Source organism: Oncorhynchus clarkii, chromosome 1 (genome assembly GCF_045791955.1).
Source record: "Oncorhynchus clarkii lewisi isolate Uvic-CL-2024 chromosome 1, UVic_Ocla_1.0, whole genome shotgun sequence".
Lineage (NCBI taxonomy): Eukaryota > Metazoa > Chordata > Actinopteri > Salmoniformes > Salmonidae > Oncorhynchus > Oncorhynchus clarkii.
This window is the reverse complement of record NC_092147.1, coordinates 42,022,817-42,050,025: the sequence shown is the minus strand read 5'-3', so window position 1 is coordinate 42,050,025 and position 27,209 is coordinate 42,022,817. Positions and strand designations below refer to the sequence as shown.

At 43.5% G+C, this 27,209-nt stretch overlaps 1 protein-coding gene across 3 annotated transcripts in view; it reads left to right on the top strand.

The window, feature by feature from the left end:
* The first annotated feature begins 21,679 nt into the window (after window positions 1–21,679).
* Window positions 21,680–27,209, top strand: part of LOC139407230 (calcium release activated channel regulator 2Aa) — a 29,331-nt gene continuing 23,801 nt past the window's right edge. For 2 of the 3 annotated variants that reach the window (XR_011634078.1, XM_071150823.1), the window contains exon 1: window positions 21,689–21,823. The gene's annotated coding sequence lies outside the window, so the exon portion shown is untranslated. Of the gene's footprint in view, window positions 21,824–27,209 lie in introns of all 3 variants that reach the window. The other variant, XM_071150832.1, reaches the window with a different exon arrangement.

The following is a 27,209-nucleotide window of genomic DNA, read 5'->3' as shown; positions in this document are numbered from 1 at the left end:
TTAGTTCAGTGCGGATGCTGCCTGTAATCCATGGCTTCTGGTTGGGGTATGTACGTACGGTCACTTTGGGGACGACGTCATCGATGCACTTATTGACAAAGCCAATGACAGATGTGGTGTACTCCTCAATGCCCTTGGAGGAATCCCGGAACATATTCTAGTCTGTGATAGCAAAAGAGTCCTGTTGCTTAGCATGACCACTTTTTTTTTTTATCTAGTCACTTGTGCTTCCTGCTTTAATTTTTGCTTGTTAGCAGGAATCAGGAGGATGGAATTATGGTCAGATTTTCCAAATGGAGGGCGAGGGAGAGCTTTGTATGCATCTCTGTGTGTGGAGTATAGATGGTCCAGAGTTATTTTCCCTCTGGTTGCACATTTAACATGTTGATAGAAATTTGGTAAATCTGATTTAAGTTTCCCTGCATTAAAGTCCCAGGCTACTAGGAGCGCCGCCTCTGGGTGGGCGTTTTCTTGTTTGCTCATGGCGGAATACAGCTCATTCAATTCTATCTTAGTGCCAGCCTCTGACTGTGGTGGTATGTAAACAACTACAAAGAATATAGATGAAAACTCTCTCGGTAGGTAATGTGGTCTGCAGCTTATCATAAGAAACTCTAACACAGGCAAGCAATAACTAGAGACTTCCTTAGATATCGTGCACCAGCTGTTGTTTACAAAAATACAAAGACCTCCGCCCCTTGTCTTACCAGACGGCGCTGTTCTATCCTGCCGGTACATTGTATAACCAGCCAGCAAGCTGTATGTTGATATTGTCGTCGTTCAGCCATGATGTTACAGTTTTTAATATCCTGTTGGTAGTTTAATCTTCCCAATAACTAGTCAATTTTATTGTCCAAAGACTGCATGTTTGCTAGCAGAATTGAGGGGTGTGGGAGTTTATTTGATTTTCTCTGACTCAGCCCGCCCTCTCTATCTCCACCTACTCTTCACGCAGATCACTTGTTTTGGGGCCTGTTCCTGAGGGAGCCGTATATCCTCCTCCTCGGGCTCGTCATCTATCCTTGATTTTAAGAATATTCAGTTTCTCTCACACACACACACACACACACACACACACACACACACACACACACACACACACACACACACACACACACACACACACCAATGAATATGAGTTTCTTATGTTTGCCACTCTGACATCCTTTATATCCTGGCAAACTGTATGTCATTGAGGGGACTGTGTGGGAGTCGGATACTGTCTGCAGACCTACTAAACTGAGAATATTCAAAATCCTAGTCAATTCAACAAGCAGACAATGCCAGAGTACAGCAGTATCTCAATTATGAGAGATCAAACATTATAGTTGTCAATAAAAGTATTTCCATGTCAGAAGTGCACAAATATATGTCATTCACAAGTGACTATTCTAATCACGGCCTCTACATTCAGACAGATAACAGAATCTATAAAATGACGTTGGCTATTGTTTCTGGTGCACCTTTTCTCCATAAATCAATGTAATGGCTGGAATGTTAGATAATGGAAACAGGGATAATGACGGCACATTGGTGTAAGATATCTCCAAAATTATGAGACGGAAAGGTAGTAGATTGATATGGAAGCATTGAGACATCAGGTTCAGGTTGTTCATATAGCACCAAGAGGTTGACTAACAGATTAGTTCTTCAAATCTAATTTAATATGTTGCAATTAAATGAAATATGTTACAAGTTACAATAAGTGAAGACATTACATGGATTTTAATGAGATTTTAAAAAATGATACAAATTGAGAATGTTGCACAAGTGCCTTTTGCTTCAACAGATGCCTACAGTACAGTACATTAAATATATTTTAAAAAGTTGTATCTTTAGGTGGAGCTTTTTTCCTGCTTTTCAACAGTGTTTATAGTGAAAATCCACTGTTAATTTATCAAACAATATAGTAGTAGCCTATACCAAGAATATAAAGCAAATGTATAAGTTCCATTCTTTTTAGCCTGATATACCGTTACCATTTTTCCAACATTGAAATTTCTGACTGTAAAATGTACTGACACTTTGTGAGCATAACATTTTTTATTTTATTTAACTAGGCAAGTCAGTTAAGAACAAATTCTTATTTTCAATGATGTCCTAGGAACAGTGGGTTAACTGCCTGTGCAGGGGAAGAATGACAGATTTGTACCTTGTCAGCTTGGGGATTTGAACTTGCAACCTTTCGGTTACTAGTCCAACGCTCTAACCACTAACACCCTGCCGCCCATGAGGAATGCATGATATGGATCAAGAGATGAAAATAAAAATATTATACAAAAATACAACATACAAGACTGAATAGTTGAGTTGTGAGTTTAGGCCGTGAATTTTACCTGACTATGTAAAGTCATTCAACCGGGTCTGATAAAAAGATGAACAAGTGCCCTCGTGCCAATGAAAAGATTCTAAGAAGGAAAAAAAAAAACACTTTTATGTGCTGAGTAAAAAAACGTTGAGATACCCTTTGAAGTTGAAAATGCATTTAACAACGACTTGAATCCACTGACCTAGGAAGTCCTTCTAACCAGTCAAATGGGAAATATAACCCATTCAGACGGCGTAAAGAGCTGAGGCAGAATATAATTAAAATAACATATAAAGTCTGTATGACCTGCGAGACGGAACAGGACTATTTCATCTGGCTCGCTATCAATCTCATAAATCAATCAATTATTTATGGCTGGGCCTGTAAAGAATATAGTGGGCCTGGAATTTCCTTGTTTAACGTTGGACTGTACATCTTGAAATGTAGCAGGGACATAAAAGCAGTTGTCTCGAACCGTTGACAAAATAATAAAGAGACAAACTAACAAAAGTACACAGGTGACCCATGTCAACCAGACAAGAATATCTTATCAATGAGAATATAGTAAAAACTATAAAGCACTCAATATTATACAGCCGCTCATCCTCACATGCATCCACATACAGTAACACTCATCCTTATCATTTTTTGGGACGTAATATCATGCCTGTAATTTATTCAGAAAACACACACATACATTATATATATATATATATATATATATATATATATATATATATATATGACACATTTAATGCTGGCTTTACTGCCAATAAACATTTGACACTTTCCAAACCAAGTGTCTGTTTTATTTATTAGTCACTACAACTTATACAGCCCTCTACAGGGGGGACCTATCAGATGTCTTTTTACATAGGAAAACCTGTGATCTCATCCCTCCACCCCTACTCCATGATCCCTCCCTCTATCCCTCCACCTCATCAAACACTCTCACCTTTTCGCACAAAACTGGGCAAGGGACCAGTTGAGAATAAAAACTGACAACCTATGGAAATACACTGACTTTACAAAACATGCTCTTTCCATGACATAGACTGACCAGGTGAATCCAAGTGAAAGCTATGATCCCTGATTATTATTGATGTCACTTGTAAAATCCACTTTTATTTATTTAACTAGGCAAGTCAGTTAAGAACAAATTCTTATTTACAATGACAGCCTACACCAGCCAAACCCGGACGATGCTGGGCCAATTGTGCGCCACCCTATGGGACTCCCAATCACAGTTGTGAACCAGGGTGTTTGTATTGATGCCTCTAATCTCTATCAACATGTTAAATGTGCAACCAGTGGGAAGAAAAATCTAGATCACCAGTACTCCACACACAGAGACGCGTACAAAGCTCTCCCTCGCCCTCCATTTGGTAAATCTGACCACAACTCTATCCGCCTGATTCCTGCTTACAAGCAAAAATGTAAGCAGGAAGCACCAGTGACTCGGTCTATAAAAAAAATGGTCAGATGAAGCAGATGCTAAACTAGAGGACTGTTTTGCTATCACAGACTGGAACATGTTCCGGGATTCTTCCGATGACATTGAGGAATACACTACATCAGTCACTGGCTTTATCAATAAGTGCATTGAGGACAGCGTCCCCACAGTGACTGTACGGCCATACCTCAACCAGAAGCCATGGATTACAGGCAACATTCGCAATGAGCTAAAGAGTAGAGCTGCCGCATTCAAGGTGCGGGACTGTAACCCGGAAGCTTATAAGAAATCCCGCAATGCCCTGCGACGAAACATCAAACAGGCAAAGCGTCAATACAGGGCTAAGATTGAATCATACTACACCGGCTCCGACGCTCGTCAGATGTGGCAGGGCTTGCAAACTATTACAGACTACAAAGGGAAGCACAGCTGCGAGCTTGCTCAGTGACACGAGCCTACCAGACGAGCTAAATCACTTCTATTCTTGCTTCGAGGCAAGCAACACTGAGGCATGCATGAGAGCATCAGCTGTTCTGGATGACTGTGTGATCACGCTCTCCGTAGCAGACGAGAGTAAGACGTTTATGAACAGGTCAACATACACAAGGCTGCGGTGCCAGATGGATAACCAAGACGTGTGCTCCGGGCATGTGCTGACCAACTAGTAGGTATCTTCACTGACATTGTGAACATGTCCCTGATTGAGTCTAATAACAACATGCTTAAAGCAGACCACCATAGTCCCTGTGCCCAAGAACACAAAGGCAACCTGCCTAAATGACTACAGACCCGTAGCACTCACGTCTGTAGCCAGGACGTGCTTTGACTATGGTGCTGGTAATGACTCACATCAACACCATTATCCCAGAAACCCTAGACCCACCCTAATTTGCATACCGCCCAAACAGATCCACAGATGATGCAATCTCTATTGCACTCCACAATGCCCTTTCCCAACTGGACAAAAGGAACACCTATGTGAGAACGCTATTCCACAGCTCAGCATTCAATACCATAGTACCCTCAAAGCTCATCTCTAAGCTAAGGAACCTGGGACTATACACCTCCCTCTGCAACTGGATCCTGGACTTCCTGACGGGTCACCCCCAGGTGGTGAGGGTAAGTAGCAACACATCTACCACACTGATCCTCAACACTGGAGCTCCCCAGGGGTGTGTGCTCAGTCCCCTCCTGTACTCCCTGTTCACCCATGACTGCATGGCCAGGCACGAGTCCAACACCATCATTAAGTTTGCAGACGGCACAACAGTGGTAGGCCTGTTCCCCGACAACGGCGAGACAGCCTATAGGGAGGAGGTCAGAGACCTGGCCGGGTGGTGCCAGAATAACAACCTATCCCTCAACGTAACCAAGACTAAAGAGATGATTGTGGACTACAGGAAAAGGAGCACCGAGCACAGCCCCATTCTCATTGACGGGGCTGTAGTGGAGCAGGTTGAGAGCTTCAAATTCCTTGGTGTCCACATCAACAACAAACTAGAATGGTCCAAACACACCAAGACAGTCGTTAAGAGGGCACGACAAAGCCTATTCCCCTTCAGGAAAATAAAAAGATTTGGCATGGGTCCTGAGATCCTCAAAAGGTTCTACAGCTGCAGCATCGAGAGCATCCTGACTGGTTGCATCACTGCCTGGTACGGCAATTGCTCGGCGTCTGACCGCAAGGCACTTCAGAGGGTAGTGCGTACGGCCCAATACATCACTGGGGCAAAGCCGCCTGCCATCCAGGACCTCTACACCAGGCGGTGTCAGAGGAAGGCCCTAAAAAAGACCCCAGCCACCCCAGTCATAGACTGTTCTCTCTACCACCGCATGGCAAGCGGTACCGGAGTGCCAAGTCTAGGACAAAAGGCTTCTCAACAGTTTTTACCCCCAAGCCATAAGACTTCTGAACAGGTAACCAATGGTTACCCGCACTATATGCATTGTGTGCCCCCCCAACCACTATTTTACGCTGCTGTTTATCTTATATGCATCGTCACTTTAACCTGTTATGGCTGCAATCCCGATACCGGGATCAATATGACAACTACCAGTGAAAATAGAGGGTGCCAATTTCTCATAATTACAATTCCTAAAACATACATGTCTTATATCATTTTAAAGCTATTCTCGTTGTTAATCCCACCAAAGTGTCCGATTTCAAATAGGCTTTTCAATGAAAGCACTACAAACGATTATGTTAGGTCTCCACCAAACCACAATAAGCACGGCCATTTTCCAGCAAAATATAGCATTCACAAAAACCAGAAATAAAGAGAAAATGAATCACTAACCTTGAATTATCTTCATCAGATGACACTCATAGGACTTCATGTTACACAATACATTAATGTTTTGTTTGATAAAGTTCATATTTAAATAAAAAAAATCTGAGTTTACATTGGCGCGTTAGATTCACTAGTTCCAAAAACATCAAGTGATTTTGCATAGCCACATCATTCAACAGAAATACTCATCATAAATGTAGATGATAATATAGTTCTGATCAGCGTTATATCGGACAAAAACGTCAAAAAGTGATATTACCAGTCAAAGAAACATTTCAAACTACGTACAGAATCAATCATTAGGATGTTTTTAACATATAGCTTCAATAAAGTTCCAACCGGAGTATTCCTTCTTGTTTTCGTGAGCCATGGAACGCAAGTGACTACCATGAGGAAAAAGTGTGATCACAAAATGGCTGCTTGATGGACATCTGATATATTCTGCTCTCATTCACTCCCACAACAACATAGAAGCCTCATTATAATTTATATTGATGGTTGACAACTAGTGGAACCCCTAGGCAGTGCAACATCATTCATATTTCAAGGGGATTTCATTGGGGACTCTGGTGAATACATACAAGCTCAGATTTCTGACTTCCTGTTTTGATTTCAACTCAGGATTTTGCCTGCCAATATACTCACAGACATCATTCAAACAGTTTTAGAAACGTCAGAGTGTTTTCTATCCAATAATAATAATAATATGCAAATATTAGCAACTATGACTGAGGAGCAGGCCATTTGATATGGGCACCTTTCATCCAAGCTACTGTTACAGTTTTCTTGGGGTGAAGTAGAGTCGGACCAAAATGCAGCGTGGTATTCTTGAAACATGTTTAATGAACACGAAAAAACGAACAATACAAAAACAACAAACGTAACGTGAAAACCTATACAGCCTATCTGGTGCAAACAAACACAGAGACAGGAACAATCACCCACCAAACACTCAAAGAATATGGCTGACTAAATATGGTTCCCAATCAGAGACAACGATAATCACCTGCCTCTGATTGAGAACCAATTCAGACAGCCATAGACTTTGCTAGAGAACCTCACTAAGCCACAATCCCAATACCTATGAAAACCCCAAGACAAAACACACCACAAAAATAAACCCATGTCACACCCTGGCCTGACCAAAATAATAAAGAAAACACAAAATATAAAGACCAGGGCGTGACAGCTACTCAATACTGCCCCTGCAGCCATAAAAAGTTAACCATACCTACATGTACATACTACCTCAATTGGCCCGACCAACCAGTAATCCCGCACATTGGCTAAATGGGCTATCTGCATTGTGTCCCACCTCCTGCCAACCCCTCCTTTTACGCGACTGCTACTCTCTGTTCATCATATATGCACAGTCACTTTAACCATACCTACATGTACATACTACCTCAATAAGCCTGAATAACCGGTGTCTGTATATAGCCATGCTACTCTTATTTTCAAATGTATTTTTACTGTTGTTTTATTTCTTTACTTACCTACACACACACACACACACACACACACACACACACACACACATACCTTTTTTTTCGCACTATTGGTTAGAACCTGTAAGTAAGCATTTCACTGTAAGATCTACACCTTGTTGTATTCGGCGCACGTGACAAATAAACTTGATTTAACACTTAGATTCAGTGCCTTAGACCGCTGCGCCACTCGGGAGCCCACTTCAATCAGTGTTCAGTGGTTCTCAAACTTTTTATAGTCCTGTACCCCTTCAAACATTCAACCTCCAGCTGCCTACCCCCTCTAGCACCACACTCAAGTTTTTTTACCATCGTTGTAAGCCTGACACACACACACTCTACGATTAATTTATTAAATATAAGAATGAGTGTGAGTTTGTCACACCCCGGCTTGTGGGAAGTGACAAAGAGCTATTATAAAACCATGCCACAAATAATAACATAATTATAATCAATCATTTTGCTCTTTATCTTGCCATCTTACATATAAAACCTAATTTGTTAATCAGAAATTGTGAATAACTCCCCGCAGGTTAATGAGAAGGGTGTGCTTGAAAAGATGCACATAACTCTGCAATGTTGGGTTGTATTGGAGAGAGTCTGTCTTAACAGTTTTCCACACACAGTCTGCACCTGTATTTAGTTGTCATGGTAGTGAGGGATAAGAATCCACTCTCACAAAGGTACAAGGTTGCAAAGGGCATCAGTGTCTTAACAGCGCGAAGGCAGGATTCTGTGAGTGCAGCTCTATACAGAAATCTGGCAGTCGCTTCTTTTATTTTTTTATGCCCCCTTTTCTCCCTAATTTCGTGGTATCCAATTGGTAGTTACAGTCTTGTCCTGCAACTCCCATACGGACTCGGGAGAGGCGACGGTCGAGAGCCGTGCGTCCTCCGAAACACCACACAGCCAAGTCGCACTGCTTCTTGACACAATGCCTGGAACCCGGAAGCCAGCCACACCAATGTGTCGGAGGAAACACTGTATACCGGGCAACCGTGTCAGCGTACATTGCGCCCGGCCCGCCACAGGAGTTGCTAGTGTGCGATGGGACAAGAACATCCCTGCCGGCCAAACCCTCCCCTAACCCGGACGACCATGGCCCAATTGTGCGCCGCCCCAATGGTCTCCCAGTCGCGGCCGACTACGACAGAGCCTGGACTCAAACCAGGTCTAGCGGCATAGCTAGCACTACGATGCAGTGCCTTAGACCACTGCGCCACTCGGGAGCCCTGGCAGTGGCTTCTGATTAAATTTTCACAGAACCGCTTGTTGCACTTTCGAAGAGGCTGTCTTGTTCAGATATCAGTAAGTGTACTGGAGGCAGGGAATGAAAGGGATAACGAATCCAGTTGTTTGTGTCGTCCGTTTCAGGAAAGTACCTGCATAATTGCGCACCCAGCTCACTCAGGTGCTTCGCTATATCACATTTGACATTATTTGACATACAATGATGGAAAGACCTATGTGTTGTCCTTGTAAATGCAGACAGACAAGAGCTCCAACTTCTTAATCGTAGCCTCAATTTTGTCCCGCACATTGAATATAGTTGCAGAGAGTCTGTCACGATCGGCGTAAGGAGCGGACCAAAATGCAGCGTCGTATGTGTTCATGGTGATTTTTTAATAAAAGAAAAGCACTGAACACTGAATACAAACTATACAAAACAATAAACGAATAACGACCGTGAAGCTATAATGAGAACTGTGCTGACACAAGCAACTAAAATAGACAATCACCCACAAACAAACAGTGAAACCCAGGCTACCTAAGTATGATTCTCAATCAGAGACAACTAATGACACCTGCCTCTGATTGAGAACCATACTAGGCCGAAACATAGAAATCCCAAAATCATAGAAAAACAAACATAGACTGCCCACCCCAACTCACGCCCTGACCATACTAAATAACAACAAAACAAAATAAATAAAGGTCAGAACGTGACAGTACCCCCCCCCCCAAAGGTGCAGACTCCAGCCGCAAAACCTGAACCTATAGGGGAGGGTCTGGGTGGGCGTCTGTCCGCGGTGGCGGCTCTGGCGCGGGACGTGGACCCCACTTCAACACAGTCTTTCTCCGCCTCATTGTCCGCCTCCATGGCATCCTAAACACGGCGACCCTCGCCGCAGCCCTCGGACTGGGGACCCTAGAAATGTGTCCCGAATGGACGGGAGATTCCGGCAGCGCCGGGGTGAAGGATGACTCCGGCAGCGCCGGACAGGCGGGAGGCACCCAGCAGCGCAGGACAGGCGGGAGGCTCCGGCAGCGGGGCTCTGAGGGGCTCTGGCGCCTCTGGATTGAGGGGCTCTGGCGCCTCTGGACTGAGGGGCTCTGGCGCCTCTGGACTGAGGGGCGGAAGCTCTGGCAGTGCTGGACGGAGGAGCTCTGTAGGGATGAGACGGAGAGACAGCCTGGTGCGGGGCCTGTCACCGGAGGGCTGGTGCGTGGAGGTGGTACTGGATAGACCGGACCATGCAGGCGCACTGGAGCTCTTGAGCACCGAGCCTGCCCAACCTTACCTGGTTGAATGCTCCCGGTCGCCCTGCCAGTGCGGCGAGGTGGAATAGCCCGCACTGGGCTGTGCTGGTGAACCGGGGACACCATGCGTAAGGTTGGTGCCATGTATGCCGGCCCAAGGAGACGCACTGGAGACCAGATGCGTAGAGCCGGCTTCATGGCACCTGGCTCGATGCCCACTCTAGCCCGGCCGATGCGAGGAGCTGGTATGTACCGCACCGGGCTATGCACCCGCACTGGGGACACCGTGCGCTCCACAGCATAACACGGTGCCTGCCCGGTCTCTCTCGCCCTCCGGTAAAGCACAGGAAGTTGGCACAGGTCTCCTACCTGGCTTCGCCACACTTTCTGTGTTCCCCCCCAATAATTTTTTGGGGCTGACTCTCGGGCTTCCATCCACGCCGCGGTGCTGCCTCCTCATACCAGAGAACCATACTAGGCCGAAACATAGAAATCCCAAAATCATAGAAAAACAAACATAGACTGCCCACCCCAACTCATACCCTGACCATACTAAATAACGACAAAACAAAGGAAATAAAGGTCAGAACGTGACAGAGTCCCTGTAATCCTAGATTCAGATCATACAGCTGAGAAAAAAACATCACCCAGATAGGCCAGTCGTGTGCGAAACTCGTAGTCATGCAAGCGGTCAGTCAAGTGAAAATTATGGTCAGTAAAGAAAACTTTAAGCTCATCTCTCAATTTTTTTAAACGTGTCAATACTTTGCCCCTTGATAACCAGCGCACTTCTGTATGTTGTAAAACTCTTAAATGGTCACTGCCCATGTCATTGCATAATGCAGAAAATACACTAGAATTCAGGTGGCTTGCTTTAACAAAGTTGACCATTTTCAATGCATTGTCCGAAACGTCTTTCAAGCTGTCAGGCATTCCCTTGGCAGCAATAGCCTCACGGTGGATGCAACAGTGTACCCAAATGGCGTCGGGAGCAAATGCTTGCACATGCGTTACCACTCCACTCCCTGTCATGGTTTTTGCGCCATCAGTACAGATACCAACACATCTTGACCACAAGTCCATTTGATGTCACAAAGCTGTCCAGTACTTTAAAAATATCCTCTCCTGTTGTCCTGGTTTCCAGTGGTTTGCATAAGAGGATGTCTTCCTTAATTGACCCCCCATAAACATAACAGACAAATACCAGGAGCAGTGTCAGGCCTGCCACATCTGTAGACTCATCCAACTGTAACGCATAGTGTAACACTGGCTTGTATGCGAAGCAGTAGTTGCTTCAAAACATCTCCTACGAGGTCGCCATGTCACTGATGCGTCATGAAACAGTGTTGTTTGATGAAGGCATTGTCTGTATAGTTTTATTTTGGCCTTTCCCCTAGCATTGTCCGAGCCATATCTGCTGCAGCAGGAAAAATTCAGTCCTCCACAATTGTATGGGGCTGGCCTGTCCTAGCCACCCGGTAGCTCACCATATAAGATGCTTCTAGCCCCTTTTAATTAATGGTATCTGTTACTTTTGTACTACTCAAAAGTCGTCTTAATTCTTGCTCAAAAAAGGCCCGTGGCTTATTTTCAAATTGGCAGGTTTTGTTTCTAAATGTCTGCGCAAGAGTGAAGGCTTCATCGAGTTGTGAGATAGTACTTTTGCACATATCACACACTGTGGCTGAGGCAAGGCACTACTCCCAATATAAGTGAACCCCATATCAATGTAGTTCTCATCATATGTGCGCCTCTTCGATCGTCCAACATCCCTGTCTGTCGGCTGCGTCAGATTCACAACTGTCAGTGTCCATGCTAGCTGGGCTAACAACAACTGTAGAATTACTGATGCTAGCATTGGATGTGCTCGTGGAAGCAGAACAACCGTTGTCGATAGGTGCAGGTGTAGAGCTGGTATGTGTCTCCATGGACGCAGGCCTTACTTTTTCTGAACCATTTATACATTTTCGAGCAAACGGAATGAGCAGCAGCTACGTTTGGCTACATAGTGGAATTCCTGCGAGAGAGTAACGGTTAATGTGATTGGATGTTAATTATTTGACTAGGCTACCTGTATTTGACATTGTGTTGTTATTTTTCTGAACACCAGATGATTTAATTTTATTTTGGGCAGTGAAACGAGGCTACTCTAAATGGACTGTTTGAAAATGTGAATCACATTTTTATTTGGCGTACCAAATAACGCCTTGAGACAAGGCTTAAGAATTCTTAGAAAACTGTTAGAAAAGAATTAGCCACACATCTTACCATGCTATAATGCTTTAGTGTAGTGTGTTTACGTATCCAAATCCGAGGTGGGAAAAATGCAGAACTAACAAAAAAATGACTGGCATTTTAAATGTGAAATTCCAATGGTTCTTGTTCCTCTTGAGGATTTTCTGGTTGTATTTTAATGTAGGCGCAGGAGGACAGTGAGGGAGGCACTGGTCTGGGAAACATGTATTCACAAAGTTAGAGCGTGAATTGTTCTTTATAAGGGAGGGGAGCTACAGTTCACTTTCTCTAGTCATGTTTTTGGTGCACATACAAAATCATTAGCTACGTTTAGTTCGGTTTAACCAAATCCTTAAAATGTTCATCTTAAAACAGGGCCGTTACATGATTGAAATAACAATTCATTTCTACATACAACATTTACCTTTAAACTGTGCGGGCCAGAAAAGTTGCTTTTTTTCCTCCTTTGAGTATGAGGTTTTGACTCCTGTGGGTTGTTTAAAGGGTTTTTTGAGAGGCTGGGCCAAATAAAATATAAAAAGATAATGTTTTCACTTGCATAGGTTATCATTGGGGCTGAAATTAAAGGGATTGCAGGAACTCAGACAGATGTTTGAAACTGCAGTATGGCACACTTAGCGACCAACTGGAAAAACAGTTGTGCATGGCTTAAATGTTCTCTTCTGACACGAGGAACACTTTGCAGTATTCCCTTAACCACCATTTTCTCCTTCAGATCACCCCAACTCTTAATTAGAATGAAATATGTTGGAAACTGGAATTTCTATATAAACCAACATAAATCTCAAATGTTCAGCTCACCAATTGCCACTCTACTAAATGAAAGTAACGCAACAGAGCTAATGTGGTTGATTCACGCTAGATTAGATACTCAATACACAAAGCATGCAATGTGCTACTAGTCAGGTGCTGAAATTAGTCTGTAAATACAGAGAGAGAGGAGCGCTATGGAGGCATATGAGACACTGGAAAGCTAGAGTCCAAAATGCTGTACTGTATGGTGGAACTCACTAAGCAATGGAAAACACATGTTCTCAAGGGATAGGCCTATGGGGACTGGTGCTTACATGCAATCATGTCTAATGGCGTAGGTCCAGTTTCAAGAGGCGATGGAAATCCCTGATGCTCATTCATGTACTGTAAGGGTGAGCAGAAATACAGGACAACGTACCCTACAGTAGGCGCCTGGCTAATCAATTAGCTGTAATTTTAGTACGCTAATCTTGATCGAATCCAGGCTAAATGGCTGGATTGGTAACGCTGGGCAGTTTTGCTACCTTATCACAAAGTTATCTGGCAACGTTGGCCTTCCACATCGTATCTGCAGCCAGGCTGAAAATGGTGCGTGTAATAGCTTGTCTTGTACAATAAAGCTTTGTGCGATAAGAGGCAATAGCAGCGAGGAAAGCACCTTACTCTGCATGCAGCCCTAAACTTTAATTTGGCTACGGTTACGAGCCAGGTTGCCGAATGATTGCAGGCCAACCATGACCGCATCCTGGGATAATCAAATCTATGCGCCGAATAGAACTAGTGTAGACCTTACCATGAAATGCTTGCTTATGAGCCTTCCCAACAATACAGAGTTAAAAAAATAATTTAAAAAATAAAAATAGTAACACAAGAGAAATCAAATACATAAGAATGGAGCTAAATACAGAGAGTACCAGATCAATGTGGAGCTAAATACAGAGAGTACCAGATCAATGTGGAGCTAAATACAGAGAGTACCAGATCAATGTGGAGCTAAATACAGGGAGTACCAGTACCAGATCAATGTGGAGCTAAATACAGAGAGTACCAGTACCATATCAATGTGGAGCTAAACACAGAGAGTACCAGTACCATATTAATGTTGAGCTAAATACAGAGAGTACCAGTACCAGGTCAATGTGGAGCTAAATACAGGGAGTACCAGTACCAGATCAATATGGAGCTAAATACAGAGAGTACCAGTACCAGATCAATGTGGAGCTAAATACAGAGAGTACCAGTACCATATTAATGTTGAGCTAAATACAGAGAGTACCAGTACCAGGTCAATGTGGAGCTAAATACAGGGAGTACCAGTACCAGATCAATATGGAGCTAAATACAGAGAGTACCAGTACCAGTACCAGATCAATGTGGAGCTAAATACAGAGAGTACCAGTACCAGGTCAATGTGGAGCTAAATACAGGGAGTACCAGTACCAGATCAATATGGAGCTAAATACAGAGAGTACCAGTACCAGATCAATGTGGAGCTAAATACAGAGAGTACCAGTACCAGGTCAATGTGGAGCTAAATACAGGGAGTACCAGTACCAGATCAATGTGGAGCTAAATACAGAGAGTACCAGTACCAGATCAATGTGGAGCTAAATACAGAGAGTACCAGTACCAGGTCAATGTATAGCTATGATATGCGCTTGTGCGTTATGTGTGTGGTGTATCTGAATGTGTGTGTGTGTGTGTGTGTGTGTGTGTGTGTGTGTGTGTGTATATAGAGTGTATACTGTATATAGTCTTGTGAGTGTGCGTAAAGTCAATGCAAGATAGGGTCAGTGCAGATAGTCCGGGTAACCATTTAATTAACTATTTAGCAGTCTTATGGCTATTTACCAATTTTATGGCTTGGGAGTAGAAGCTGTCTTGGAGCCTGTTGGTCCGAGAGCCGATGCTCCAGACGATAGTAGAGTGAACAGTCTATGGCGTGGGTGGCTGGAGTCTAGCATTTTGCCATATAGGGGTCCTGGATGGCAGGGAGCTCAGCCCCAATGATGTACTGGGCTGTCCACACCACCCTCTGGAGTGCAGGGTGGTGAATTCGCCATACCCAGCAGTAATGCAGCCAGTCAATATGCTCTGGATGGTGCAGTTCTATAACTTTTTGAGGATCTGAGGACCCATGTCAAATCTTTTCAGCCTCCTGAGGCGTAAGAGAAACTGTCATGCCCTTTTCAAGACTGCGGGTGTGTGTGAACTATGTCCTTAGTGATGTGGATGCCAAGGAACTTGAAGCTCTCGACCAGCTCCACTGCATCCCCGGTCGATTTAGATGGGGGGGTGTGCTCTCCCCTTCTTCTCCTGTAGTCCAAGATCAGCTGTTGTCTTGGCACCACACTGCTAAGTCTCTGACCTCCTCCCTGTAGGCTGTCTCATCACTGTTAGTAATCAGGCCTACCACCGTCGGGTCGACAGCAAACTTGATGATGGTGTTGGAGTCGTGCATGGCCACGCAGTCATGGATGAAGAGGGAGTACAGGAGGGGGCCAAGCACACACCCCTGAGAGGCCCCCGTGTTGAGGGTCAGCGTGGCAGAGGTGTTGCCTACCATCACCACCTGGGGCCGGCCAGTCAGGAAGTCCAGGATCCAGTTGCAGATGGATGTGTTCAGTCCCAGGGTCCCAAACTTGGCAATGAGCTTGGAGGGGACAGGCCTCACCAGAGCTCTAGCGTCATGTATAGCATGTTACTGTACAGCCACGGCGTTCCAATGTAGGCGCTTAGTGTCCAAATCTGCAATTTTCAACCTGTAAAGGGCTACACAACAGGGACTTTCACACAAGACTCAGTGTTGTATTCCTCGAAGAGAGCATAAAAGGCATTTAGCTTGTTTGGGAGTTCTGCATCACTGGGCATCTCACGGCTGGGTTTACCATTGTAATCCATTATTGTCTGCAAGCCCTGCCACATATGTCAAGCATTGGAGCTGGTGTAATAGGATTACACCTTTCTCCTATATTGTCCTTTTGCATGTTTGAAGTCTTGTCGGTTGTAGCTGGCTTTCTTGTATGCGTCCATGTCCGCTCCCTGCTCCTTGTAAGTGGTAGCTCTAGCCTTTAGTCTAGTGCGGAGAGTGTTTGTAATCTATGGTTTGGATACGTTCATATAGTCACAATGGGAACAACGTAGTCTACGTACTTATTGATGAAGCCTGTGACTGTGGTAAACTCCTCAATGCATTCGGATGAAACCCAGAACATATCCCAGTCTGTACTAGCAAAACAGTCTTGTAGCCTTGTGTCTGCTTCATCAGACCACTTCCGTATTGAAGTGAACAGGAAGCAGGAGAAAATAGAGTCATGGTCAGATTCGCCAAAGTGAGGACGAGGGAGGGCCTCGTATGTATTTCTGTGGGTAGAATCAAAGTTTCAGCACACATAATGAACCTGTGACGTATTGGTAAAAGTGAGGTAGAACGGCTTTAAGTCTCTCTACATTACAGTCTCCGCCCACCAGAAATACTGCCTGTTCGTTGAGTGCCAAAGTGGTGCTGGCTTGTGGAGGGTCTACAACATCTACGCAGGGCAGGCACCAGAACTAATCAGTGGGACGGGCCTTTGATTTCCATAGGCAGGCACGTTTTCTCAAGGGACCTCAAGCGCGTTCACATATTTTTTGATGGTGTTATATTTAAAAGCCATAGGTGGTTCATGAGTTTCAAGTATGGGGAAGCATACAATTTATCCTACCATTTCTACCGATCTGTGTGCCAGGTATTATTAATAAAAACATTTTAGATGTGCATTTTTGTGGAACAGGTTAATTTCAATAACATTTTCCTTTGTCAAAATCATTGTCACATGGTTAATCACACAAGTCAGAAGTAAAACGATAAAAATCTGGAGTTGGACAACATTCCACAGGCCACAGTCAACAGCATGATCAACTCTACGTGAAGGAGATGTGTCACTCTGCATGAGGCAAAAGGTGGTCACACCAGATACTGACTGGTTTTCTGATCTACGCCCCTACCTTTTTTAAATCAGGTTTGAAGGTAAGAGCCATATTCAGACTATGTCGAAGTAACAATGTTTATTACAGCAACAGGGGCAGGCAAACGACAGCTCAAGGCAGGCAGGGGTCGATAATCCAGAGTAGTGGGGCAAAAGTACAGGACGGCAGGCAGGCTCAGGTTAGGCAGAGATCGGTAATTCAGAGGTGGGGCAAGGCAGGCTCAGAGACAGGGCAGGCAAGGGTTAAAACCAGGAGGGCGAGGAAAAAGAGAGACTGGGGAAAAGCAGGAGCTGAGACAAACCACTGGTTGACTTGACAAACAGACAGACGGAAAACAGGTATAGGTACCCAGGGGATAATGGGGAAGATCGGCGACACCTGGAGGGGGGTGGAGACAAGCACAAGAACAGGAGTAACAGATCAGGGCGTGACATTTTGTGAAGGTATATTTGACCAACAGATGCATATCTGTATTCCCAGTCATGTGAAATCCATATTTTAGGAGTAATGAATTTATTTCAATTGACTCATTTCCTTACATGAACTATAACTTGTTGCATTTTGTTTAGTGTAGATTTATTCACTTAATATATTTATTTAATTCACTTTAAGTCAAACATTTTGCTCAACTATAAATGCAAGAAAATAAAAATGACACTCTTGCAGGGTAACGTCAGAGTTAGGGCATGGAAGCCATTGTCAGGTGCTCAACGGAAAATTCTGCCACCATGATTATCACTGCTAAAGATTGCCACCTAGGGGTGGTAACAAGCAAATGATTCCTCATATTTCAAATATTTCATAAACACATTGACAGTTTTGATAGTTTTGATGTCTTCACTATTATTCTACAATGTAGAAAATAAGTTTAAATAAAGAAAAACCCTTGAATGAGTAGGTGCGTTAGTAGCTACAGTACCAGGGCTGTAGTGGAGCGGGTCGAGAGTTTCAAGTTCCTTGGTGTCCACATTATCAACAAACTATCATGGTCCAAACACACCAAGAAAGTGGCATGACAACACCTTTTCCCCCTCAAGAGACTGAAAAGATTTGGCAAGAGTCTCCAGATCCTCAAAAAGTTCTACAGCTGCACCATCGAGAGCATCCTGACTGGTTGCATCACCGCCTGGTATGGCAACTGCTCTGCACCCGACCGTAAGCTGTACATAGGGTAGTTGGGGCGGTATGCGAATTGAAGTGGGTCTAGGGTTTCCCGAATGATGGAGTTGATGTGAGCCATGACTAGCCTTTCATGACCAGACTATTTATTCGCAGTGCAGAGACTGCAGTGGTACACTAAAACAATTAGGCATGGGTTGCTCTTTACACATTGTTTATATTGTTGTCTTTCTCTTTTGTGATGTAGCAGATTGAAAGAGAAGTGGGCTCTTCTCCTGTATCCTCTCCGGAAACAGGGATACCATGGTTGGTCCTAAGACCCTGGCCACTGCCCCTCTCATTCTCAGCGAGACAGAGGGAGACTCCAAGTGGGATGTCAGTCCTTCCACGCCCTTTACACCCGTGCGGTGTGACCCTGACCTGGCAGCGTTGTCACTCTCTTCCTGCGGTCTGCTTTTCCTCTCCACTCAGTGAGATGGCTCCCAGGGGTCTAGTAGTGCCTTTCTTTGGTAAGCTTCAGATGACTTCTAGAGCTTCCCGTTCCTCTCTTCAGTCTCCTGAGTTCCTCCCGAAGTGTTAGGGCTGGATGAGTCAAAGCTGTAAACCTTGAGCCCTTGGAAGACAGTGGAAACTGGTGCTCTTCACAGCCATCAATTGTGTAAGCAAGATATAGAGGAGACCTGTAGCCTAGCTTCTAGTGCAGTCACCATCACAACCTTCATCAGTGCTGTGCATCCTAAAATAGTTGTCTGTGTACTTTCTTGCAATGGCAATATTTTTGGTTCAAAACTCCTTACATGCATCTGGCTTTAGAATCTAATTTGGAATCCCACCTGTATCTGTCAGCAGCACCAGACTCAACAACATTTCAGAAGATGTTCAAAGCTCTCTGGGGCCTTAATCATCACAAAATATGTGGAACATTCTGGAGGCCTAGTCTAGTCCAGTGACAGACATGGCTGGAGAGAGTATTTTTACACCTGCTTGGCTGCTGTGAGATGGAGCAGACACATTTTTATAGCATCAGGCTGCTTGCCTGAAGTGGAGACCCCACCGGCACAAGACTAATCCATGCAGCATTTATTGGATTATATCTGTGAAACAGCCACATATAAAACAGCACTTTTGGCAAGTTGATGAACATTCACATTTTAAATAACGATCAACCGTCAAAAGTTCAAATGTAATCAAAAGTTGTTTATGGATACATGCCAGTGTTACTGTAAATTAAATGAGTTATTTTGTCAGAGTATATACAGTTGCCAAGCCTGGCTAATTGCCTGCAAGTAATACTGCTACTGAATGCCAAGTTTGACCTATTTAGAAATGTCTATAGATACAGTTTCATAGCCATCATGAACCATGAAACCATTATCTACTCTGATTTATTGGTCTTTGATTCTCTCAAATACAAATGAATTCTCACTAAAGGCTATGAAAGACTTGGTCCAGTTAACTTAAGAGGGTATAATTCTGTTTTGATGAATATATGTTCTTCCACATTAAAAACGAATGCAGTTTCCAGATGCTCGGCACAAACCTCAGTTTTCAAAAAACAATGCCTCGAATCAAAGATGCATAACGTCTCTGTTTCCTATTCACAAAGGCCTTTACCATACTGTTCTGTACTTAATTCTCGAAAGCTCTAGTGTACATACATTTTATACAGGCTGTATGGTACTGTACATGCTCCTCTAATGCCCTCATCTGAACATTGCCGGCATTACAACTCATACCTCTGATCTGCTGAGTACAGTCACCATACAAATACTGTAACATTCTGTAAAAAAATAACAAAAACACATTGAGTGTGACATTACAACCCACCTTGTTCATTATGAGTATCTTAGTTCGCTATTCTGTCATGTTCTCACTACTAGACCAATGTCTATACATTGATTAAGTTCCATCAATTTGAGGTGTTGTTTCATTTGGCACAACTTGTTGGCATCTTAATATAAGCATCAGCATCTCATATGGAGCATCATTGCAAGCCAAGAGGACATAAGCTTTTGTCGAATGGACAAAAGCCAGGAAACTCTTTCCAAGAATGTTCGGGTTATTGAATGTTCTCCTTATTTGGAGATGGAGTAGGCCTAAATGTCTATACAACAACTTATTATTGTTTTATTCATCAACATAGTGACCATTTCATTTATAATGCTTGTCTCGTCTGGGGAGAAGAGTAAGTGAGCATAAATTATTGCCCATGTCAATAAGCATTTCAAAGGTATCTATGGCTTTGAAGAGGAAAAGTGTCAGGGTTGTCATAGCGCTCTGTTAATTAATCAGCCTCTGTAATTAGTTGCCAGCTGTGAATGGGATTCAGCTGCAAATTTGAGGCATACAGATCATGGAGGTCATGGTCTGATTATGATGTCAAAAAACACATTTTCATTCATTTCTTCTTCTTCTTCTCTGGATAGTGTACACTGCATATATATGCATAATATGATTTGAGAAAGTCCAGCTGCTGCACCGGATTTGTTTGGGACCAGGGATGGGCAGCTCCAGTCCTTAGGGGCTTCACTGGTGTCTCGCTTTTCCCAGGCCCCGGGCTAACACACCGGACACTAATAATCAACTAATCATGAATAATCAACTAATCATGATCTTCTGTTCAGAATGCAATTAGATAAATCACCTGTTTTGCTCAGGATGTGGGAAAAGAGTGGCATTCCTGTTCTAGACAGATAATCCCACCTGAAAAACCAGGTAGTCAAATATGGCACTTATAAAGTTTACTATAGGGCAATTCCATGTTCAATTCCATGTTCAATTCCATGAGGGTGACATTGAGACTCAGATTTTTCACTTTAAAATGTGTCAAACAAAAACCAATGATTGCAAAGTTTAACTGGACTGCACTGGGCCTTTAATATATATATATATATATATATTACACTGAGGTTGGAATAATACTGAAATTGTGAAAATTATAATAAAGAGCTGTTTGAAACGAACACCTGAAATTTGAGCCTGTTATGGTGTGATGGAGTTTTGGCAAGCCTTGTGAATTAGAATAGACCAATAAGAAAGAGTTCTAAACCACTCTGCCAATTACAGCTAGTTTTCAGTTTTCCTCTCCCCACTCAGTCCACTCCCAAACAGTCCTAGCAAAATTCTTGCTTGATAAATTGCTCTTTGCTAAGAAACTTTTTTTGGGGGGGGGCTTTTTGACCATTTTAATTTAAAACAATCACAGGAAGGTATGTAATTGTTACCCAGAAATTATTTGATATTGAGATTAAAAAATTGCTTTATTGGACATAAAAACAAACCCTACTTTCCACTGAAAAGTTTACAACACATAACCTTGAATAACAGTGCAGATACATTTTGGTAACAGAATGATGGCACGAACACTCACTGTTACTTTGCATCAGCATTGTTCTTAAAGTAAAGTTTTTTTGTACAAATGTTCAGTGGAAATTGTTAAAAGTAGTCATTGTGCATAGATGTGGTTCGTTTAACTGCAATTATTTATTTTTTTTTAGTTTGAAATAACATTTCAATTTAAATAATCCGAGTCACATTGTTGCCATGGAATTACCCTATATCTACAGACGCGAATCGACTTGGAGTCCCTCCCCGCAGGCAGGTCTGTGAAATTCCTCCAGTTATGTTGTAAACAGAGGAAATGCAGCTTGTTGAAGTTGTGACAGAGACACGTTTGACTGTCTTTAGTGCCTTCCAGTAACACATGGTAATGTATTACTTTACTTTCGCTTACTATTTTAGAAAGTAGCCTACTTTAGCTAGCTAGTTGGACTGGACAACTATCTGCAGTGACGGGGGAACCAGAATCTGGGTTTACGGGATACGTTCTCCTCATAGATTCTGGTTCAAGTGGCGGGTAACGTTAACAGTTTGAGAAGGATCACTCAATTAGATTTATTGTTGGTGCTTTCAATACAACTGATAACTTAAACAACAACAACAAAAAGGCCAATTTATTACGTCAGTGATCTTCAGTTCGGAAAGTCGTAACTAGAAAGATGCCAGAGTTTCCCGACTTGCAATTCCGAGTTGGATGACCGTTCAAAATATTTTTCACAGTCGGAGTTCATTTATTTCGACATCCAAGTAGGAAGTCGAGATTTCCGAGTTCCCAGTTGTTTTAAAAGTGGCATAATTAAAAATATATTTTTTACATGTTGTGAACTGGAAGTTCACATGCGGTGGGGTCTAGGCGTAATCATTTGCCCGAACAAAATCGGCGTAATGAACACGCTTCTGGTTTGATGACCTGTTAGAGGTCAAATAAGTAAACTTAATATTCAGTGATTTTGGCATCTGTCTCATAGGGTGTGCTGGGCACTGTGCCAGCCAGGATATTGTTGATTGATTTTGTACAGGAATGGGTTATCACTAAAGTTCACTAAAAAGGTTAGTCTACTACATCTTTAAAAAATGCAGATCAGAACCACATTTTTCATCCAGTCATTACTTTTATGATGACCTGCAACACTGGTTTGCCATTGCATCACAATATTACATTGCAGACCTGTTAGACAATTGCACTACACCACATTGGAATTGTATAATTTTTCACTATCCATGATGGTTAAACTGAGAACCAGGAAGTGACTTTCAATTGCCAGTTATCTGACTGGGTAAACTTGAAAAACCTATGACCAGGTCGGATGTGCTGAAACCACTGACTGACACGGCCTTATAGGCAGGCCAGCGTTTGTTTGTACAGTCCCAAGAACAAAGATTAGATCACATATCAAGAAAGGAAGTGGTTTAGTTACCACACATTGACCTAGTTACTTATGTCATAGTGAAAAGTAATTGTCAAATGACAATATACCCATTCTGCACTTTTCAAACTTTGATGGATGAATTGGGGTGGTAGGAGGCGAAATAATGAATCAAATCAAATTTATTTATATAGCCCTTCGTACATCAGCTGATATCTCAAAGTGCTGTACAGAAACCCAGCCTAAAACCCCAAACAGCAAGCAATGCAGGTGTAGAAGCATGGTGGCTAGGAAAAACTCCCTAGAAAGGCCAAAACCTAGGAAGAAACCAAGAGAGGAACCAGGCTATGTGGGGTGGCCAGTCCTCTTCTGGCTGTGCCGGGTGGAGATTATAACAGAACATGGCCAAGATGTTCAAATGTTCATAAATGACCAGCATGGTCCAATAATAATAACGCAGAACAGTTTAAACTGGAGCAGCAGCACGGTCAGGTGGACTGGGGACAGCAAGGAGTCATCATGTCAGGTATTCCTGGGGCATGGTCCTAGGGCTCAGGTCCTCCGAGAGAGAGAGAGAGAAAGAGAGAAGGAGAGAATTAGAGAATGCACACTTAGATTCACACAGGATACCGAATAGGACAGGAGAAGTACTCCAGATATAACAAACTGACCCTAGCCCCCCGACACATAAACTACTGCAGCATAAATACTGGAGGCTGATACATCATATTTACACATTTATCCTGTTTCCACAATCCAGTAATTGTCTTACAAAAAAGTTTGCTTCGTAACTTTTTTTTCGCTTGTAAAGGTTGGTTGGCTCCCTCTTGCTATTTTGTTGCACTTCAACATCCAAACACTTGCGGATTAGGCTTAACCTAGTGAAGTGGTCAAAAGGGGTTGCCGACTGTTCATTCAGGTACTCTTCAATAACTTTACCTGTGGTCATAAGCTCCAGTATGACTTTGACCTGCTGGTGGACCAGCACACCCAGGATAAGTTGTATTCTTTTAGGGCAAATGGCTCTTGTCCATACACTGCTCAAAAAAATTAAGGGAACATTTAAATTAAAACATCCTAGATCTGAATGAATGAAATATTCGTATTAAATACTTTTTTCTTTACATAGTTGAATGTGGTGACAACAAAATCACACAAAAAGGATCAATGGAAATCAAATTTATCAACCCATGGAGGTCTGGATTTGGAGTCACACTCAAAATTATAGTGGAAAACCACACTACAGGCTGATCCAACTTTGATGTAATGTCCTTAAAAAGTCAAAATGAGGCTCAGTAGTGTGTGTGGCCTCCACGTGCCTGTATGACCTCCCTACAACGCCTGGGCATGCTCCTGATGAGGTGGCGGATGGTCTACTGAGGGATCTCCTCCCAGACCTGGACTAAAGCATCCGCCAATTCCTGGACAGTCTGTGGTGCAACGTGGCGTTGGTGGATGGAGCGAGACATGATGTCCCAGATGTGCTCAATTGGATTCAGGTCTGGGGAACGGGCCAGTCCATAGCATCAATGCCTTCCTCTTGCAGGAACTGCTGACACACTCCAGCCACATGAGGTCTAGCATTGTCTTGCATTAGGAGGAACCCAGGGCCAACCGCACCAGCATATGGTCTCACAAGGGGTCTGAGTATCTCATCTCGGTACCTAACGGCAGTCAGGCTACCTCTGGCGAGCACATGGAGGGCTGTGCGGCCCCCCAAAGAAATGCCACCCCACACCATGACTGACCCACCGTCAAACCGGTCATGCTGGAGAATGTTGCATGTAGCAGAACGTTCTCCACGGCGTCTACAGACTCTGTCACGTCTGTCACATGTGCTCAGTGTGAACCTGCTTTCATCTGTGAAGAGCACAGGGCGCCAGTGGCGAATTTTCCAATCTTGGTGTTCTCTGGCAAATGCCAAACGTCCTGCACGGTGTTGGGCTGTAAGCACAACCCCCACCTGTAGACATCGGGCCCTCATACCACCCTCATGGAGTCTGTTTCTGACTGTTTGAGCAGACACATGCACATTTGTGGCCTGCTGGAGGTCATTTTGCAGGGCTCTGGCAGTGCTCCTCCTGCTCCTCCTTGCACAAAGGTGGAGGTAGCGGTCCTGCTACTGGGTTGTTGCCCTCCTACGGCCTCCTCCACGTCTCCTGATGTACTGGCCTGTCTCCTGGTAGCGCCTCCATGCTCTGGATACTACGCTGACAGACACAGCAAACCTTCTTGCCACAGCTCTCATTGATGTGCCATCCTGGATGAGCTGCACTACCTGAGCCACTTGTGTGGGTTGTAGACACCGTCTCATGCTACCACTAGAGTGAAAGCACCACCACAGCATTCAAAAGTGACCAAAACATCAGCCAGGAAGCATAGGAACTGAGAAGTGGTCTGTGGTCACCACCTGCAGAGTCACTCCTTTATTGGGGGTGTCTTGCTAATTGCGTATAATTTCCACCTGTTGTCTATTCCATTTGCACAACAGCATGTGAAATTTATTGTCAATCAGTGTTGCTTCCTAAGTAAACAGTTTGATTTCACAGAAGTGTGATTGACTTGGGAGTTACATTGTGTTGTTTAAGTGTTCCCTTTATTTTTTTGAGCAGTGTAGTTCAAATAAAGGATGTAGAGTAGTGAGACTGGCAGCACAGAGTCTGAGCGCTTCAGAGGTAGCCCAGTAACAGTTCTGCTCCGGGGGTGAGTCACTTTCATAGGCAGCCTATTTGTAGGCAACCACAATTTTCTGTTGAACTTAGTGCATTGTTGTTGTTGTTTTTTTTTTACTTTAATGAATGTCTGACTTTACACAGTTTTTTCTTCCTATATTGATTTAGTGTTGTCTATTTTAGTATCTCGCTTAATCAAATAATGTCATACATTGAAGGCCCTATGTTGCCTCCCTGAATTACTTCTGGTTTGATGCAGCAACTTGGAAGATAAGTTAGCTAACTGTATGCAAAGTAGTACAGCAGGTTATTTTCCTAAGTTGACCATTGAAACAAGCCAATAGCTTACAGCAACATTTAGCTTAGACTGTTTGAAATTCAATTGTTATGGAAACTGCACAAGGCATATTCTACTCTGTTCTACTTCTCTCATTAGCCTACATTGTAGGTCATAGACTCCTAGCTAAGATGCACGGTCTCTTATTCTATTCAAGAGGGTGTACTATTTGTCATTCATTGCATTGTAAATAGCCTATGTGTTTGAGTTGGCGACGTGTCATCATGCCATGTGGATTGTTATGAGACCACTACATAAGATCTCAAGTTTTCAACTTCCGTGTCAAATATTGTCTGATCCCTGTGGGTCGAGATGCATCCAGGATGATGAGATTCTCGGTCGAGATCATAAACTGAGCATGTCTATTCATGATAGTCGTGTTGTCACGCGATTAAAAATGATAGGATTACTGGTCCTGTGCAAAAGAAAAGTGTCAACTTCAGAGCAATGCACAATAAAAAAGTATTTCATATTCTATATTTAATAGTGTTCAGAATCTTCCGGTTCGGCTTTCAAGGTTTAGGCTACAAAGTTTTGTCTTACTTTGGAGTGAGCAGTTTTTTTTTGTCAACAAAATAACCATCCAAAAATGTTGATGTGGAGCATCAGACATTAAGCTAGTTGGAGCATGAGGAGGAATAGTGAGCACATGTATTCCAGCTGCAGACAGTCTGAAGTGTGTGTATGTGTGGCGGTGCGCTGTCTGTTCTCTGCCTGCCCTGCAGTGACTCAGCCTGCAGCCTACAGGAGGGGGTCAGCCCCTTTAAGGCAGTCTTCCATACCAGTGCACACAGGAGCCCATATAGACCTAACCGTCGTGTGCCTTTACCAGTCAATATTTCCATGCACGGCCCTTCCAGACAGGCCAAAGTACTCCTCCGGCTCTCAACTTGTCGCCGATCATTAATCCATTCACTCGTGCGTGCTGTGGCCACAATGTGTGCCGTACCTAGAGAACAGTAGTACTGTGGTCTTTTGTGGACGCACAACACAGTCAACCTTGTTGGATTGAGAGGTCAACAGTCTCCTATGTTGATGCATTGCATGATACTGTGTTGTAAGAATTGTAGGATTCTGTACCATTTGAGGCTTTTGCCCCTGTGGACTGGATGCTTAATTCAAAATAATGTCTCTTTCCTGTTAGCCTCTTTACCCTGAGAAACCAGTAAGAATCGGCCCAGCCTAGTGCTAGCATAGTTTCCTTTGAACTACTCTGATAGAGAACATGCTACTTCCCACTGATAGGGGGAGGGAACTAAGTTCGAACTTGGGACTTCTGACATCTGCTCTGTGAATTTTACTTTGTGGGTTTTTCGAAGATGGGCCTAATATCTAGTTACACACTCGGTGCTCCTCTTTGTCCCAGTAGTCTGCCTA